Here is a 17,240-nt window from a genome sequence, read left to right as displayed (position 1 = left end):
CGTTCGTCTTGCGGGGCACCACTGTATTATTATGGAATAGGATGTCCCTAATTTCATTGGAGAAATGTTGGAGGGTATGTTATCAGGATTCCCAACTGTGACGAGGCTCTTAACCAGGGGTCAGCAAACTTTTTCAGCAGGGGGCTGGTCCACTGTCCCTCAGATCTTGGGGGGGGGGGTGGCTGGACTATATTTTTTTTGGGGGGTGAACCAGTTCCTATGCCCCACAAATAACCCAGAGATGCATTTTAAGTACAGGGTGAGTCTTTTAAAAGAGGCCCCTTGGAACATGTGTACTCTGTATCCATGGGGCCTCTTTTAAAGGACTCACTCTGTAAAAGCACACATTCTACTCATGTAAAAACACCAGGCAGGCCCCAGAAATAACCCAGAGATGTATTTTAAATAAAAGGACACATTCTACTCATGTAAAAACAGGCTGATTTAGAAGGCAATTGGGCCGGATCCAGCCCCCGGGCCTTAGTTTGCCTCCCCATGCTCTTAACAGTGTTCAGTTGGGCACTCTTAGAAACCTGCTTCGGATCTTGATACTCAAAGTGTGAACATCTGAGGTGAGCCTTTCATTCACAGATACTGGGGGTGGGAATTAAGTGCATGCTCCTCCCCCTCTGTGCACTTCAACCCTGATGTTAATGTGATTAAGTTTAAATCTCCTGTTTATCCTGTTTGTGAATGCAGTAGACCATGATAATATACTATGGGGGTGCTCAGCCATACACAAAACAAATAAAATATACACAAGTTCTTTAAAGATATAGAAGGCGTTTAGTCTTTGCTACAGACCTTCCACATCTAATTAGCTGAGGCAACCCATTTCATCAGTTCCACCAAACATGTTAGGTTATTTCACCACTGTCAGATGATCTCTTTCGTCTTAATCTTGGCAGCACAACATACAGAAAGATTCTTCCGGTTAATTGCCATCTTTCTGTTCCATAGAATATCTGCACGTTAATAAGGCAACTGGTTTCAACCACACGATTACAGGAAATATACCACAGATGTTTCTGTTGGGGAAGTCAGATCTGTGTATGCATTTTGGGAAGTGTATGATAGCAAAGAGAGAGGAAGAAGAAGAGTTGATTGCAAACAATCCTCTTTCATTACTGCTGATCGCAAAAGGCTTAGATGTCAAAGCATCAAGGAGGGAACCGAGATTTAGCAGGAGATACTTAGGAAGTGCTAAAACAATAGGTTGACAATGGACGCAGAGCAGTCAACTAAAACCAGATCCCCTTTGAAACGGTTTCGGAAGAATGGGAAATGTTTTTCACGTGTGTCGACTGGGCTAGCCAATGCTGCGGATATTTTTGAATTAATCCCCATTATTGAAAACAAATTAATTTCATTGAACCTCTGTACCTATGACACTACTTAGAATCAAAGCAGGAGGATACACCTGCTCGGCTGCAGTTCAAATAACCAGCATTATTTCATAGCCTGAAACTAATGGTTTCCATCTGCTAAACCAAACATTTCTACCAGCTCTTAAGAAAAAACGCTCTGCAGAACAAAGGATGGTCTTGAGATATATATATATACTAGGAAAGTTGCTTTTAGGGATTCTGGCATTCTCTTGCTGTCCTGATGGGGAAATATATTTACAGTACACTTGCCTATAGATTTTATTCTCCATAGGATACTAACATATCTAGGAAGTTGTCTTTCGTTTCTTCTCTTTGTTTCCTATCCTAGCTAGTGTTTGAATAGAGGTTTCATTAACAGCTTTTGCAGCACTAGCAAGCTGCTGCCTCAAACACTACCATCTAAAGAACCTTCTGGCATCTTCCCTTGAATGGGAGGCATACTAGTGGCCAAAATTGTGAAAACCTTTTTGGGAAAAGTGTATTTCTGAGGTTTGATGGCTCATAACACCACTTTTTTGGGAGTAATGCCATAACATTATATATCAATAGAAAGATACTTTAATGAAGAATGTAATGCAACAAAGTTTGTTTAATTATTTGTATTGTATCAAAAGTTATAGCCAAATAACCAGAAAAAGGAAGCACAACTTGCTTAGGTTGATATGCAGTAGTTTTCCTTCTTTTGAATCTAGCCAATGAGCACGGGTGTTTAGAGAACCACTTTCCCAAAAAGGTTTCCACAATTTTGGCCACTAGTGTATATTACCTGGGAGTGAACTCCATTGAACCCACCGGTCTTACTTCTGAGTAGACATGAGTAAATTGCACTGCAAACCTCAAATAAGTATCTTAAGGGGTCTCCTGTCTGGCAGGTGCCCTTATTTGCTGTCTCCCCCTGCCTTACCTGGTCTGTTATAGTCTGCAGCTACTTCCAGCTTCTCCAAGCTTCAGGAAACCACTTCAGAGACCCAAGAACTCTTGACTGAGCCAGCTGCACCCTGCTAAGGAGCAAACCTCCCTGAGCCAATCACAGCCGAGCCACCTGTACTTTGAGTGATGCTCTTGAAGTTTCTAATAAATTTTCTTCTGCAACTGAAGCATCTGCTTGCTATGTGGTCTGTCATTACAGACTGCCCATCGGGATCTGGGTGGTTTATTCTATCAAGCCTCCTGAAGTTAATAAGGCCCTAGTTCCCATTTACCCCTGTTGCTCTGTAATCAGAATGGAGTGAATGACAAACACTGGTTCTGATCAGTGTTTCTAAGAATGGTATTGATGATAACATGGTAGCAGCTTATTAAAGGGCAAAGATGCTATTTAAAAAAAGTAAAACACCAAGCTGACCTAAAGAGAACAATGGTTGTATTGTCAGATTCTTACTATTTGGAACGCATAGTCAGAAATCTTCCAAGTGTCCCTATTTTCCAGGGACAATCCTGGATTTACAGAAGCCATCCCGGTTTCTGATTTGACCCTGGAATGTCTTGCTTTTTCTATCTTCACCGGAGAAATGTTGGAGGGTATGGAGTTATGCGACCCCCGTGCCGAGGAGTTAAGTAACTATACTGTACAACCTTTAGAAGGCATCTGAAGGCAGCCCTGTATGGGAAAGTTTTTTTAAAAAAAAATGTTTGTATTATTATGTTTTTATATATGTTAGAAGCCACTTAGAGTGGCTGGGGCAACCCAGTCAGATAGGCAGGGTATAAATAATAAAATTATTATTATTATGGAATAGGACAAGCCATCGCAGAATTGTCAGAGGGTATGTAGACATGTTCATGGGATAGTTTAATGACCAATGTTTCTGTATGTATTTGTGGGTCAAAATATAGCACTCTAGACAACTGTATGACAACGCAAGAAGATTTAAAATAAAAAGGCTATAAGCCATGAACACAATGTTTATTCTTGCACAGGCCAAATATTCAACTAAAATATTTGGATATGAGAGAATGACTGATTCAGACAAAGCAATGTATTTTATATCCAAAACACACAAGAGGATTCCTATCTGTAATTATTTTCATATTTTACTTTGCGGATTAAGCCCGCAACAGGTTACTGTGGGGAAGAACCAGGATAATACAACGCCCACCTAGCCACCTTGTGTATAAGGCAGAAATGACAGCTAATACCAGTTTTTAAACCCTTTTTCCACCTTGGTGCTCTTCTGATGTTTTTGGACTACCACTCCCATTGACCCTGACCAACAACCAACTTGGCTGAGGCTGATGGGAGTTGAAGTTCAACAGTATCTGAAAGGCTCTATGTTGGGGAAGGATGCTTCTATAATACAGTATCTAAGTCAAAATTCTTCTGGTGTGAGGGAAGGATCACCGATTAACCTCACGAATTATTTGACAACTGAGGCCCATATTATAAAATAAGCAAATCTAATATGCAATAGAAAGGCTGGTTTCTATACCCATTGACATGAAAGTTTATTTTTCATGCAAGAGTTGCAGTAGGAATAGGCAGAACACAGTTATTCTGGTTCATGTGACTTTTGCTGTAGACTTGATTGTAGGGTCTCCCTGGTTGGCTTATTCTATTCCTTTGCAAACTTCAGAGATGTGTGAATATTGAATAAGAACTGTGGTTTTGGTATAGTTTCAGAAAGTGAAGGTCAGGTCGGTTCACCTTTAAATGTGAACTGAATCAAAATTCTCCTCCCATCCCTGGACAAAACTCAGTCCTTTAGCTGTAACTGCAAATTAGGCAATCTGAAGATTATTTTCAGGCTTTTGCGCTGACATGGTCCTTGAACATGTTGCTTGGGGCATTAAAGTGAATGCTTTATGTCATGAGATGGCACATAAACATTGCCAGTTAATTAAGTATATAAATGCATTTCAGAATGGTTTCAGCTTTCAGAGGACCTCTCTCCTTTTGAAGTCTTTTCAGATTCAGTTCTTCTTTTCTTAAGAGGTGTTTTCCAATGATCAGCCCAGTGACAGTAGTTGACGGTTCAGAAAGGAGGAAGAGAACTTAAATTTACTGTTAGATACTGTATTTTTGTAGTGAGCTTCTTTAAACGTGTTCCAGATAAGGGTTAGAATAATCAGCATAATGAAAGGATTTCTAACAAGAGCTGCTATTAGATTTTTATTTAATGCTGTATAATAGTTTTAAAAGAACATAGAACTCAACTGTGGGACCATTTAAAATATTTTCCCCTCCTGGGGAACCTTTGTGATGTTACAGCATCTGCCAAAATTAAAATGTTCTGGCTTTTCTTCTGGAGAATATGAGCACATCTCTGCAGCTGGCTCCATAAAATGGGTGGGGCCAATGGTAATTAGTCACAAATGACATATCCAGAGATGCTTATGCAGCAGGTTTACATTAATGGTTAACACAAATGATACAATCTTTTCATGTGTTCTTTAAGAGGCATCAAAAGTTTGGTTGCAACCATTCTGGTTTTGTGCATTCCTCTTTTTTTGCCATAAATTTCCAGCTGGGGTGTGGGACTATATGTGAAATGTAATATTTAAGTGTCTATCGTATGTTTTTAGTGGCTGTTGATTACTCCTCTGCAGGATTATTAGGCTCCTATAAACCCAATTGCCTTGTGGGGAGAGCAAGTTTGGGTGGGGGGATTGCAGCTGTGGAGGAGAGTGAATAACCCTTATTTTGCACTGCAGTTGTGTGTTGTCCCCCCAATCTCCTATGTCAATAAGGCTTCAGGGAGAAAAGTTCTATCCATGCCTCATAGCCACGTGGAAAGGTTTGTAGCAGAAAGCATGAGGAAACAGAGGGAGGGAAGCACACACAGAGAGTCCCCAATATATTTCCTCTGGGGTATGTGACCCTAGGAATAAACAAATACGTCAATTTCTGTTTTTCTCTCCATTTCTCATTTTTCCACTTTTAAGTTCAGTTCTCCACATTTCTGCATCAGTCTGTGAATTATATTTTCAAAAGGTCGTTGTGAAAAAGAATCAACATTTTATGATAAATTTTTTTCTAATAGATTTTTTTGGGGGGGGGGTTAACATTTGCCAGATATACACATTTGGCAATAATAGAATACATTTTTATAATGCAGCAATATGTGCATTTTTACGACCCTTTCCCCAACATAAAATTTTTGTACATATTATTTGATTGAAGAACTGCACCACAAAATTCAGAGAAGTGCGAATTTCATAGGATTGCTGTGTTTTGGTTCAGTTTCACAAAATGCAAATTAGATAGGTTTGCATTGAAATCCAGAATGAATTTCTACCCCGTCTCATGTGAGCCTTAACATAAAAAAAGTTTCCCACTTTCGCTTTAAGCTACATGTAGCTATTATGAAAGGGTCTATATACTAATAGCAATTGCTGCTCTGCATATGGAGACCTGGATTGGACAGGATAGCCGAATATTTATGCCACTGATGGAGAGTGTGTTGGTTTGCTACCAGCTTTCTAAATGCTCCAAAACAAAGCACACGTGCAAATTTCAGCATCTGAAACTCTCCTACCAGTTGAGGCTAGTTTTTTATGCCCTGCATATTAGCATGGAAGGTCAGGCAGATGGTCAGGAAAATGGTATATCCATCAGTGACTTGACTGTGTTTCTCCATATAAGCCCATAGAAGGATGGGAAAAGTAAGTGGTCAGGTTGCATACATGAAATGGTCCTTACATATAAGAGAGAATGGCTCCACACGAGTGCCACTGGTGTTTATCTAGTATTTGTGGTGGTAAACACATCAAGTGTGAGGGGACGCACTTATCTCCATACAGTGATGTATATAAAGGCTCTGGAAACCAAGCCTTATGAGGAACAGTTGAGGGAGTTGGGGTTGTTTTGCTTGGAGAAGACTGATAGGTGATGTGATATAGTTTGCAAGATATCTAAAGGGCTGTCACATAGATGATGGAGCAAGCCTGTTTTCTGTGTCTCCAGATGGTAGGACCTGAACCAGTGGATTCAGATGTCGCCTAAATAATGTTCTGACGGTAAAAGCTGTTTGACAGTGAACGGAATCCCTCAGAGGGTGGTGGACTGTCCATCCCTGGCGGTTTTTAAACAGAAGTTAGATGACCACCTGACAAGGATTCCTCAGTTGTGATTCCTGTGTTTCAGGGGGTTTGACTAGATGACCCTTCCAACTCTACAATTCTATGATTATATATATGATGCTTGCATGCCAGAGAACTGCAACAAGCAGTAGCTCCATTGTGCTTTTCAAGATGTCTCCCCTCTATTTTTACATGTACAGTGGTACCTCGGGTTACATATGCTTCAGGTTACATACGCTTCAAGTTACAGACTCCGCTAACTCAGAAATAGTACCTCGGGTTAAGAACTTTGCTTCAGGATGAGAACAGAAATCATGTTCTGGCAGTGCGGCAGAGGGAGGCCCCATTAGCTAAAGTGGTGCTTCAGTTTAAGAACAGTTTCAGGTTAAGAAAGGACCTCCGGAATGAATTAAGTACTTAACCCAAGGTACCACTGTGCATTCAGCAGCATGGGGTGAAACTGCAGTAGCTTGTAAGGTGTGAAGCATCTTGTCAGTACAATGTCTATGCCATCATGCATTCCAAAAGCTCTATTCAATTGTACTTAGGCCCCATTCATTGCTGTGGAATCTAAGTCATGACTAACTTTTCCCATTTATTTCAGTGGGTCTATTCTTACCATGACTACATCTGAATCTAAACCTTTAATTTGCACATATTGGGTTGGATGCAGACTAAGTTGAACTTGGTTCCCATTAAATCCAGTGGGACAAGATAATCATTACTTACGTCACATTGATTTGTGGGGATCTAATCACAATTCACTTAGTCTGGATTCCAAATCATTATCCTTTAGGTTTGCTAGTAATTGTTCTAGTGTCTTATACCTCTAGGAAAAGTTTATGCAAATCTAGTATTCTCTAGCAACCACCATTACGGAATATTCATGAATTTCAATATTCAACAACAGTATTCATGAACAAATCCAATATTTATGTCCACCATAAATAAAAGATCCAAGCTTCATTCCCCAAAGCATTGCTTTCGCCATATCTAATTGGTATTTCCTTTGCCATGGTGACAGCAGACCTGTTGCCTCCCTCAGGGGATCAAGTCCTGTCTTGCTTTGACACTCCCATTTGGCACTTTCCTTCCTGAAAGCAACACTGGTCTCTCACAAAATCAAGCTTTCAAAGTAAAGTAACAGCTGAAAGGAATAACCTGGTTGGCAACAGCAATATTGGTCTAGCTCTAGCCCATCCTTTGACAAACAGATGGCCCCTAGATGTATTGGACTACAACTCCCATCAGCCTCAGCTAGTGAATAAGGAATAATAGCATTGCCCTAAAACAAAACTAGTTTTAACATAACATATGGCTAGCAGCTGTCAGGGCACATGGATTTGATCTCATGGGAGTGGTTTGTTGTGTATGGTGAATGTGCTTTCCACAGAAGAAAGGAAGTTGATTCAGTGACTATACAGCAATCCATAGCAGTTTAACACTCGTTCATAGCTTTCAGCCTGCTTAATGTAAAATGAAACTTAAATGCATCTAAAGTTCTGCAGGATAATTGGACTGTATGTTGGACTGAACTGGTTTGTGGTTAACTTCCCTCCACAAATTTGTACTTGAAAGTGAACACTTCTAGAAATGTGGTATACAGTGGTACCTCAGGTTACAGATGCTTCAGGTTACAGACGCTTCAGGTTACAGATTCTGCTAACCCAGAAATAGTACCTCGAGTTAAGAACTTTGCTTCAGGATGAGAACAGAAATCGCGTGGCAGCGGCACGGTGACAGCCAGAGGCCCCATTAGCTAAAGTGGTACCTCAGGTTAAGAACAGTTTCAGGTTAAGAACGGACCTCCAGAACGAATTAAGTTCTTAACCCGAGGTACCACTGTAATAAGGTACCCTAAAATGGATTGCCAAGTGATTATGTTTGGGAACTCATTCACAAGAAACTTTATCTTTGTCGTTGCTGTTCATTTACCATGGGACTCATTACTAGGTAAGCATTGTCTGGAGGTTATAGACGTTCTGAATCTAAATCCAGTTGGGACTAGCAGATTAGAGATGAGCATCTCTGTATGGGAGATCATTTTAAATGCCCATCTGCTGCAGTGTGCATCAATGAATAGATCGGCTGGCTTAGTTGTAGTTTTTGGATTCAGGTGAACAGACTTAGAATCTTCTCCATGATCAGAAACCCTGTTTTATCAGGGTTCCGGGTTGCAAGGAGTTCTCGATCAGACCTTCCTTCTCCATGCAGAAAGGTTTGGCAGAGACAATAACTTTTAAGGGGAGTCTGCATGTGCTGACTCCATTCTTTAAGCTAACATACATTTTCCCTAATGCTTATGATTCTTCAGGAGCTAAAAGGACAAAGTTTGGGTGCTGAGTATAATTTCTTAAGAATGCCACCTTCCCAAGAATTATAATGCCTGTGGTTTCTTGCAGGGACAAAGCTAAAACATTTAGACCAGTTTCAGTATGTATGTTGACATGTGCTCGGTGTACAGCTTTCTTCATGAATTTTGGAGACTTGTTAGGGCCCTTTATACGCTGCAGACCTCAGTTTTTGCATTTTTCAATTATATTAGTGGCACTTGCTCACTCTGAATCAGCTTTTTCCTTTTCTGATAGAAATGCAAGAAGGCAATTATTTACCTGAAAAGAGCATAATCATGCCTTTTAGTTTGGGACAGATAGTGCTGTTCATGATTTGATCAATAGAGGGCACCAAATGAGAGTTTTGCTCGTTTAGTTTCTTCTCTTTTCTTTACTCTCTCTTTTTGGTTAAAAGCAGATTACTGGGGTGGTGGTGGGGAAATAAAGCTCAAATCACAATTTATGCAGGCGAGGGGGTGGGAATGTTCCCATAAAGCGCAACCATTATACTAATTACTAAGAAATCTAAATGAGTCCTTTATGAGCATGTGATCTGTTTAATAACTCTTAAACAACATTAAACAATGCAATTCATTATTTATGTCTGTGTAATTGCCAGTGGATTTCAGTGCAAACACACAGATATGCATACACCTCAATAAAAAGGATGCTCTCCTAGAGAAGGGCAAACAACCTAATAGGCAATAAAATGCTAGTTCACCCTATAAAAACTTTTATTTGTCTGTTCTGTAGACACATGATTAATTGCATAAACTTTCTGGGGTAATTAGCTGATTAGAAGGGGTAAAAATAATAATCTGTAGAATATTTTTCAAAGCTTGTTCTCCAAAGAGGTTGCTGATACAGATGTTTGCATGCCACATTGGTTGAATCAGATGGCTCAGTCGGTAGAGCATAACACCCTTAATCTCAGGTTTGTAGGTTCAAGGTCCACGCTGGGCAAAAGATTCCGGCATTCCAGGCGGTTGGACTAGATGGCCTTCGTTGTCCCTTCCAACTCTATGATTCTTACCTCACAGTCTTCCAACAGTGTACAGGGAGCACATGGGTTTTCATGCCCACATGTCTACATGGGAGACCTTAGGCCCAGTATTCAAGCCCTCCAGGCCCTTGGGGCAGGGGCGTATGAAGTGGGGGGCGGAGAGGGCCGTCCGCCCCGGGTGCCACTCGGGGGGGGGGTGACAAGATGGCCTCTGCCTCCCCCCAGCTGTGGAGAGGCCGAGGGCGCACGCAATCCATATGGGCGCTGTTCACGCGGTGTCTGTATGGGCTGCCTCTCGCACGGCAACTGTATGGGATGCCGCTCTTGTGCACCGTCCATATGGGTGTCCATACGGTCTGCCTCTCGCACGGCAACCGTACGGGATGCTGCACATGCGCACTCCGTACGGGCTGCCCTGCCCCGGGTGCCGGAGAGGGTTCCTCCACCACTGCCTTGGGGACTCCACCCAGACCACGCACCCTCTCCAGCCATGCCCTTCTCTAACCCTGCTTTGCAGCCTTCTTGAGCACTTCTCCCAAGCAGAAATTTGTCCTTGAAACCTGAGAATGCCCCTTGCTTCCCTGACTGGACCATAGCTAGAAGGCTGCTGCATAAGTAACAAACCTACTGTACAAAGATTAAATTTATTTTTGTTGCTCTGCCCGGTTTTGCCCAGCTCACACTGCCATGTGTCCCACCCCTGTCCCTGGTCTGTAGCTTGTTCTCCATGCACTGAATGCTCTTAAGTGCCCCAAATGCAAAAGCTGCACAACACGCAAACTTTGTACACGGCATGCACTAAGCTGCTGCATACACAAGTTATATTGTGTGCAAAGAACAGTCAATACATGCAAGTCAGAGGTGGAAACAGTGAGTACTGGGCATGATTCTTGTCCCTATCCATGCATTCCATTTTCAAAGTTCTCCAGTTCTGTACAAATCAATGGTGCATTAGTATAGGTTTTAGTCTTTCACTCTTATCAACTCTTATAGGCACCTTAGATCTAGCATTTTGATCTAGCCAGCTCAGATCTAGAAGTCGGGCTCTATTTTCATGATACTGGTAAAGATGAGATACGGCCTAAGGGAAGTTTTTGGGGTATCTCCGCAAGCAGGTGTGAGGCGTCTGTGAGAAATGTAACTACATGCAGTTCACAGCATCTGCATTTGTGATTTTGTCTAGTGACAGCAGAGGAAGGTGGTTGTAGTGCTGTAAGTTTTGATTTCTGGCAATGCAGGCATAACAAATTGGCATTTCGTGGTTCAGGATCCACCAGGACATGGTTGAAAAAAAAGGTGGGCTGCTCCCACCAATGTTTCTGTGACAGTAGCAGCTCCCCAAATGCTGTCACAATCACAGAATACAGAAATGTGTTTCTGCTGGTAAGAGTGGAAAGAGTGCTTAACACATTTCCATTGGTTCTCTCTCTCTCTCCGTCCCTCCCTCCCTCCCTCTCATGTGTGTCAAAATTGTCTGCTCTCAACAGGGCTGCCTTCAGATGTCTTTTAAAAGTAATAGTGGCTTATTGCCTTGACATCTGGTAGGAGGGTGTTCCACATGTCGGGCGCCACTACTAAGAAGGCCCTCTGCCTGGTTCCCTGTAACCTCACTTCTTGCAGGGAGGGAACCACCAGAAGGCCCTTGGCACTGGACCTCAGTGTCTGGGCTGAATGGTGGAGGTGGAGATGCTCCTTCAGGTATACAGGACCGAGGCCGTTTATGTGTATGTGTGTGTCACTTCTGCCAACCTAGAAGTTAATATTCTGTTGGAAGTCACCCAGAGTGGCTGGGGAAACGTAGCCAGATGGGCAGGGTATAAATAAATTATTATTATTATTATTATTATTATTATTATTATTATTATTATTATTATTATTCAAAAGCACACTAGTGCTAGTAGATAAATAGGTACAGCTGCGGCGGGTAGGTAAACGGCATTTCTGTGCATGCTGACTTCCATCACGGTGTTTTGTTGCACCAGAAGTGGTTTAGTCATGGAGGCCACATGACCCGGAAAGCTGTCTGTGGACAAATGCCAGCTCCCTCAGACTGAAAGTGAGATGAGCGCTGCACCCCATAATTGCCTTTGACTGGACTCAACCATCCAGGGGTCATTTTCCATTACCTTTTACATATCCCACATAGCTAGAATTTCTTGCATGTTGAGATTGTTAGGTGCATTCCTCTTGGTTTTGTCACAGTCTGATGAGATTTGTTGTGTGTCAGCTATGCAGAGGCCCTTTTTTGTTGTGGTGCTGTTTATGGAATCACTTTCCTTCTGAAATCAGGCAAGCACAGACTTTGATAAGCTTTCACTGTCTGCTGTAGTCTTGTTTGTTTGTCCAGGCACTTGCCATTAGCTTTTAGTAGAAACTGTCCTGTTTGTTGCTGCAGTTTTGAGGTAATTTGTGCATATTTTAATATGTTGCTTTTTTTTTTTAATTAGAAATGCACATGTACTGCTGTGAAGCACCCTGGAATCAGTGGTGAAGAGTGGTATAGAAATGTTTTAAACAAATAAAGCTGATCTGCCTTTTTACTTGTTTGCATGTTGTGGTCTGAGTTATATATACGTGTGGCATCTCTTAAGTTGGGGGTTCATCAATGGCTTCCACTGATGATCCTGGACTCCCGTTTTATTCTTCAAAATTGGAGTGACTGACTCTTTAACTTAGGGCATGTGTTTGGCTCTCATCCAGATGTTCTGAGACCACCCATATGTCTGTGTAGTTATCCAGTCTTCATGGTTCCAAACAGAAAGTTGACCAGACACAAAATGCTGCCTGACTGAATGGCAGAGCTTCAAAGAGGCCTTTTGTCGGTGCAGATAAAAGTCTCTTTGTCCAGTTTTGGGATAGATATCAGTCTTTTCCAAATGGTGGACTACAGTATGAATTCTCCCTTGCTTCAATCACTGAAGTAGCATCTGGATATCACAGGAAATTCTGTATGTTCTCCCCCCCCCCCAGGCTGAACTCAGAGCAGATCTGCAGTTCAGCAAAACACATCTCCTGTTGAGATCACATCAAAACCACTATCTCTCACGCAAACATAGCAAACTCTCTGCACTCTAGTTAATTTTGCTAATAAGCTTCTGGTTTCTTGGGCCATTAGACATTAAGACCAGTTTTTGTGTGTACAAATAAGCCATTAGGAAAAGGGCAGTTGATTAGCGGATGTTCTGGTAGCCCTAGATGGAATTCATTTGCATGCATAGGCTAGTGGCCAGATGCTCTATTTTACATTTTCTAAAAATTTATTACAACTGAGCAAACTGAGTTTAGCATTACTGCAGGCCAACCTGACTACTTAAAAGATACTTTGAATGTGGACTACTTGTATGAGTCCATTGGCAGATTGGCAACTGGAGTACATGCAAGAGACATTTTGTTAGATTTCTGTTACATTATTGCAACTAAAGAAGGTGGTAACTTATCACCTTCTTTAGTTATGGATGAAAGTGAAATCAGATTCATTTAGCATTTAAAGGCAGATTTATGTGATTTGCAATTTTCAGAACAAGATGTGAACCAAAACACAGCCACCCTTTAAAATTCACACCGCTCTGAATTTTGCAATGCAGTTCTCCAGTGAAGCAATGTGCATGAAAATGCCTGTGCTAGGGTAGTGTGCAGAAAAATGCATATATTTGTGGAAATGACTTTAAAAATGCATTATAGGGAAATTGTTTTGCAAAAATGTGCATATCAAAAAATAGCATGCAAAAATGTGTGTGTTACGCAAAATTCACACTTAAATGCTAATTAATTTGCATGAAGACTTTTAAGATTTGGGAAATGATAGAGAGAAACTGATATTGACACATTCTGTAGTGAATCTATCTCCCTGTGAACAACATTAATGCCTCAGATCTGCAATTCTTCCACAAAAATGAGCTTCAAGTGAATATTATTTTTAAATCCTTCTTTTTATCCAATTTGGCATCACATTGTTTCTTCTGAATTTAAAATACCCAAATTAACAATGTTTCCCCACAAATGTGGTTGGCAAGAGAGAAATTTGCTGCTTCTTGTTTATTTAATATATTCTTTTTTTGCTTTTCAGTCCAAAAGTTTCCCAGTGTGGCTAACCACTCATAATGCACTGAAGAAACCAAGTGCAATCAGAATCAACAATGATAACTTTAAAATAGCAAAATTAGATGTTAAAAAAACAGATAAACTAAAGGTATCAAGAATAAACAGCATTTTAAAAGCTGTGGTGGACTCTTCTCCTAGCATCAAAATGATAAAGGAGATCCTCTCTTAGGAGAATATTCAAAATATAGGGTCTTTTCAGTGGTGACACCCTATTTCTAGTCACTATCCATAGTAGAGGACCCTGAAGAGGACCTCAACATCCAAGCAAGTTGATTGGAGCAAATACTGGTATATTCTTAATAAAAGCAATTGATATCTCACACTGCATCTACTTCTCTCATGTAGCCAATTGGGGTTGACTTTCTAGCCCACTGTCATGAGGTTATGCCCATGTTTACATGTTAGCCATTCCTTTGAGCCACTTAGCAGGAAATAAATCCAGTAGAGTTGAGGCAGGAATGGGGAATTTATGCTTCCCCTGATGATGTTGGACTCCAAATCCCATCTGCCTGTGCAATGGTCAAGGATGATGGGAGCTGTAGTCCAACTACATCAACAGAGTTCCTATCGCTGATAAAAGGGAAAGCTATAAATTAGATTATCAGAGGTAATCTTAAGTACCCATTTGATATTTAGTCTCAGGGTTAACCTAGTTCAGGGGTCAGCAAACTTTTTCAGCAGGGGGCCGGTTCACTGTCCCTCAGACTTTGTGGGGGGCTTGACTATATTTTGCAGGGGGGAAATGAATGAATTCCTATGCCCCACAAATCACCCAGAGATGCATTTTAAATAAAAGGACCCATTCTACTCAAGTAAAACATGCTGATTCCCGGACCACCCACGGACCAGATTTAGAAGGCGATTGGGCCGGATCTGGCCCCCGGGCCTTAGTTTGCCTACCTATGATCTAGTCCACCCATCTTTCTTCAGCTGACGCCAGCTAGATGTACTGAGAAGTCCACAGGCAGGCCATCCTTTTCAGTTGTCTGGGACTGATGGAATACGGAGTCCTTCAACATCTATGAGGAACCAGATTGGGGAAAGCTGGTGCAGAAGGGCTAAAAGAATGGAAGCAGTTTGAGTAATATTGGAAAAAAGAGGAAGAGGGATATGACTTCGGTCAACATTTTGGATGCCTGTCTGGAGTTTTGATGTGAGACAGCAGATGTGCTGCTTGGTAGGGAGTACTAGGCTGTTCCCACCTTGTAAATAAACTCAAATATTACAGAAATGGCTAATGATTTCTCTGTTCCAGAGGAAGCCAAGCCCAAGTAAGCACTATTCCTGGATGTATCACCACATTGGGAAGGGCAACATGCACCATCTTATACTGTGGCTGAGCATACTGAAGCTCTTGGGAGGGACAATTTAAAGAGGAGACAAGAGTAGGGAGTGCTTAGCCCTTTCTCTACAGAATGTTTTCCCCCTATAACTTCCTCCTTTCACAATTCGTATTCGAAATGAATGTTTCCCACATTGCAAACCCTGCCGACCACATTTTAACAAGTTAAAAAGGGCTACTGCTCTTTTTGTTTTGTGGCCTGAGGCCACTCATAGCATGCTTGTTGATCAAGCAGCACTGAAAGAATTCATCGGTGATCTAAGGATTTCAAAGCATCTCCTTGTGACCTGCAGATCAGAACCTGTCTCTCTAGACCCGGCACTTTTATGGCTTACCGTTAGCTTATCTCCTTTCACATCCCCATTTCTTTTTTAACCTGAGGAAACTTAGGACAAACAGCTTTAGCAGGGATTGTAAGCAGAAGTTCAAATTCCTATCCTGTCGCCCTTCAGTTTGTACTGCAGCATACATTTACCCATAGACTTTCCTGTCCTTTCCTGTCCAAAATGGGTGTGCACCAAAGATGATTCGGTTTGAGAGCCCATTTTGGAAAGCAGGTCAGTTTGACAGAATGTTTCAGGCACAACTAGTTTTGCCTCAGGGCTGAATCAGAACCTTGCTTTGGAAAACCAGAGGTTTCCAAAATCTCCCCATTGACTTACATGGAGAAATGGCCAGGGGTGGAGAGAGTGTAGAACCATTTTGGCATAATTAGATAAAATTTGCAGGCATTGTTGCCCCTTCTATAGGGATGGTGCCTACTGAATTTCAGAAAGATAGGGGCAAGGGTAATCTTTAAATTTCTGGGGATTAAGAAATACATAGATACTTACCCCTCTGTGATTTCTATTTAAAATGTTGTACATTGTTGGGGTGCAGAATTTAGGACGTTATGAAAAATGAAAACATTCTGAGGCCTTGTTTTCCACTTAACTGACAAAACCACAACATTAATTTATATTTAGAATAATGTCTTTATGGACCATGTCAGGTTTGCTTTTGAGTTTCTGACTTATCTGCAGGGAAGCCCCTTTACTAAAAAAATAGTTGATAAGGATAAATAAGTTTTTAAAACTTTTTCTCTGGTTGTATGACTTGGGGGAAAGAATTTCACCCATCCATACCCAACTGCCTGAAAACAACTTAGTAAGATGTTGCCATGTGTATGTATCTAACACAATGAAGTCAGAGAGGAATTACTTTCACTTGCTTTCCTGACCTGGTCTGTTGGATTAAAAAATAAAATTAAACTCCTCTGCCTACTTATTTGAGAGTAACACCATCAAACCCAGTGGGAGTTACTTCTGAGTAGACCTATATGAACTGTGAATCTGAGATTCCCATGATGAAAATTGAAGAAGGGTGGTCTTTAATCAGACTAATTAATTGAGAACATCTTTGTATGCTGCAAACAAGTGACAGATAAATCTTATGAAACAAAGAAACAAATATTTGGCTCTACTCACCATTGCCTGCTGGCATGTGGCCCCTGACAGATGACTTCTGAGGGAATGTGGCCCCCGACAAAAATGTTCTCCACCCCTGCTCTATAGGAAAGTGGTAGCTTCATGCCGCAAGCCAGTTACCATGCTTAAACATATAATGTCTCCTTTGTAAAAAAAAAAAAAGTCTCCACGGTATATTTACAGCTTCTTTCTCCAGGGACAGGAAATAGCATTAGAATTTTGCCTCTCTGTTTAGCCCACACAGAGATTTAGGCAGAGATAATAAGAAAATGCTCTGCAATTATGCTCGCTCACACAGTATTAGCCTTTCAGATATGAAGCTGAAGCCAAAAGGAATAGCTCAGCCATTTAGGGTATATATTTCCCTGGCACACTGTTAATATTACCAAAGTCATTAGCTGGAAGTCATTTGCGCTCAGTCATTTTGCCTGTTAATGAGGCACTACTGAATCCTCCAGACATTAATTCCATTTAGGGAAACACAAAGGCAATCTGTACCTTACATCAAACGATTATGACTGCAGTGAGCGTGAGGAATTCGGCCGTTTGTAGGGGGTTGTTTTCCCCACAACAGACCCTCTGAAGGGA

At 41.3% G+C, this 17,240-nt stretch overlaps 1 protein-coding gene across 1 annotated transcript in view; it reads right to left on the bottom strand.

Moving 5' to 3' along the window:
• Positions 1-16,835, bottom strand: part of AGR3 (anterior gradient 3, protein disulphide isomerase family member) — a 39,173-nt gene extending 22,338 nt beyond the window's left edge. The window contains exon 1 of the mRNA XM_081164992.1: positions 16,653-16,835. The gene's annotated coding sequence lies outside the window, so the exon portion shown is untranslated. The remainder of the gene's footprint in view (positions 1-16,652) is intronic.
• Positions 16,836-17,240: the final 405 nt, after the last annotated feature.

Source organism: Podarcis bocagei (assembly GCF_964188305.1).
Source record: "Podarcis bocagei genome assembly, chromosome: 12".
Lineage (NCBI taxonomy): Eukaryota > Metazoa > Chordata > Lepidosauria > Squamata > Lacertidae > Podarcis > Podarcis bocagei.
This window is presented reverse-complemented; position numbering and strand designations above follow the sequence as displayed.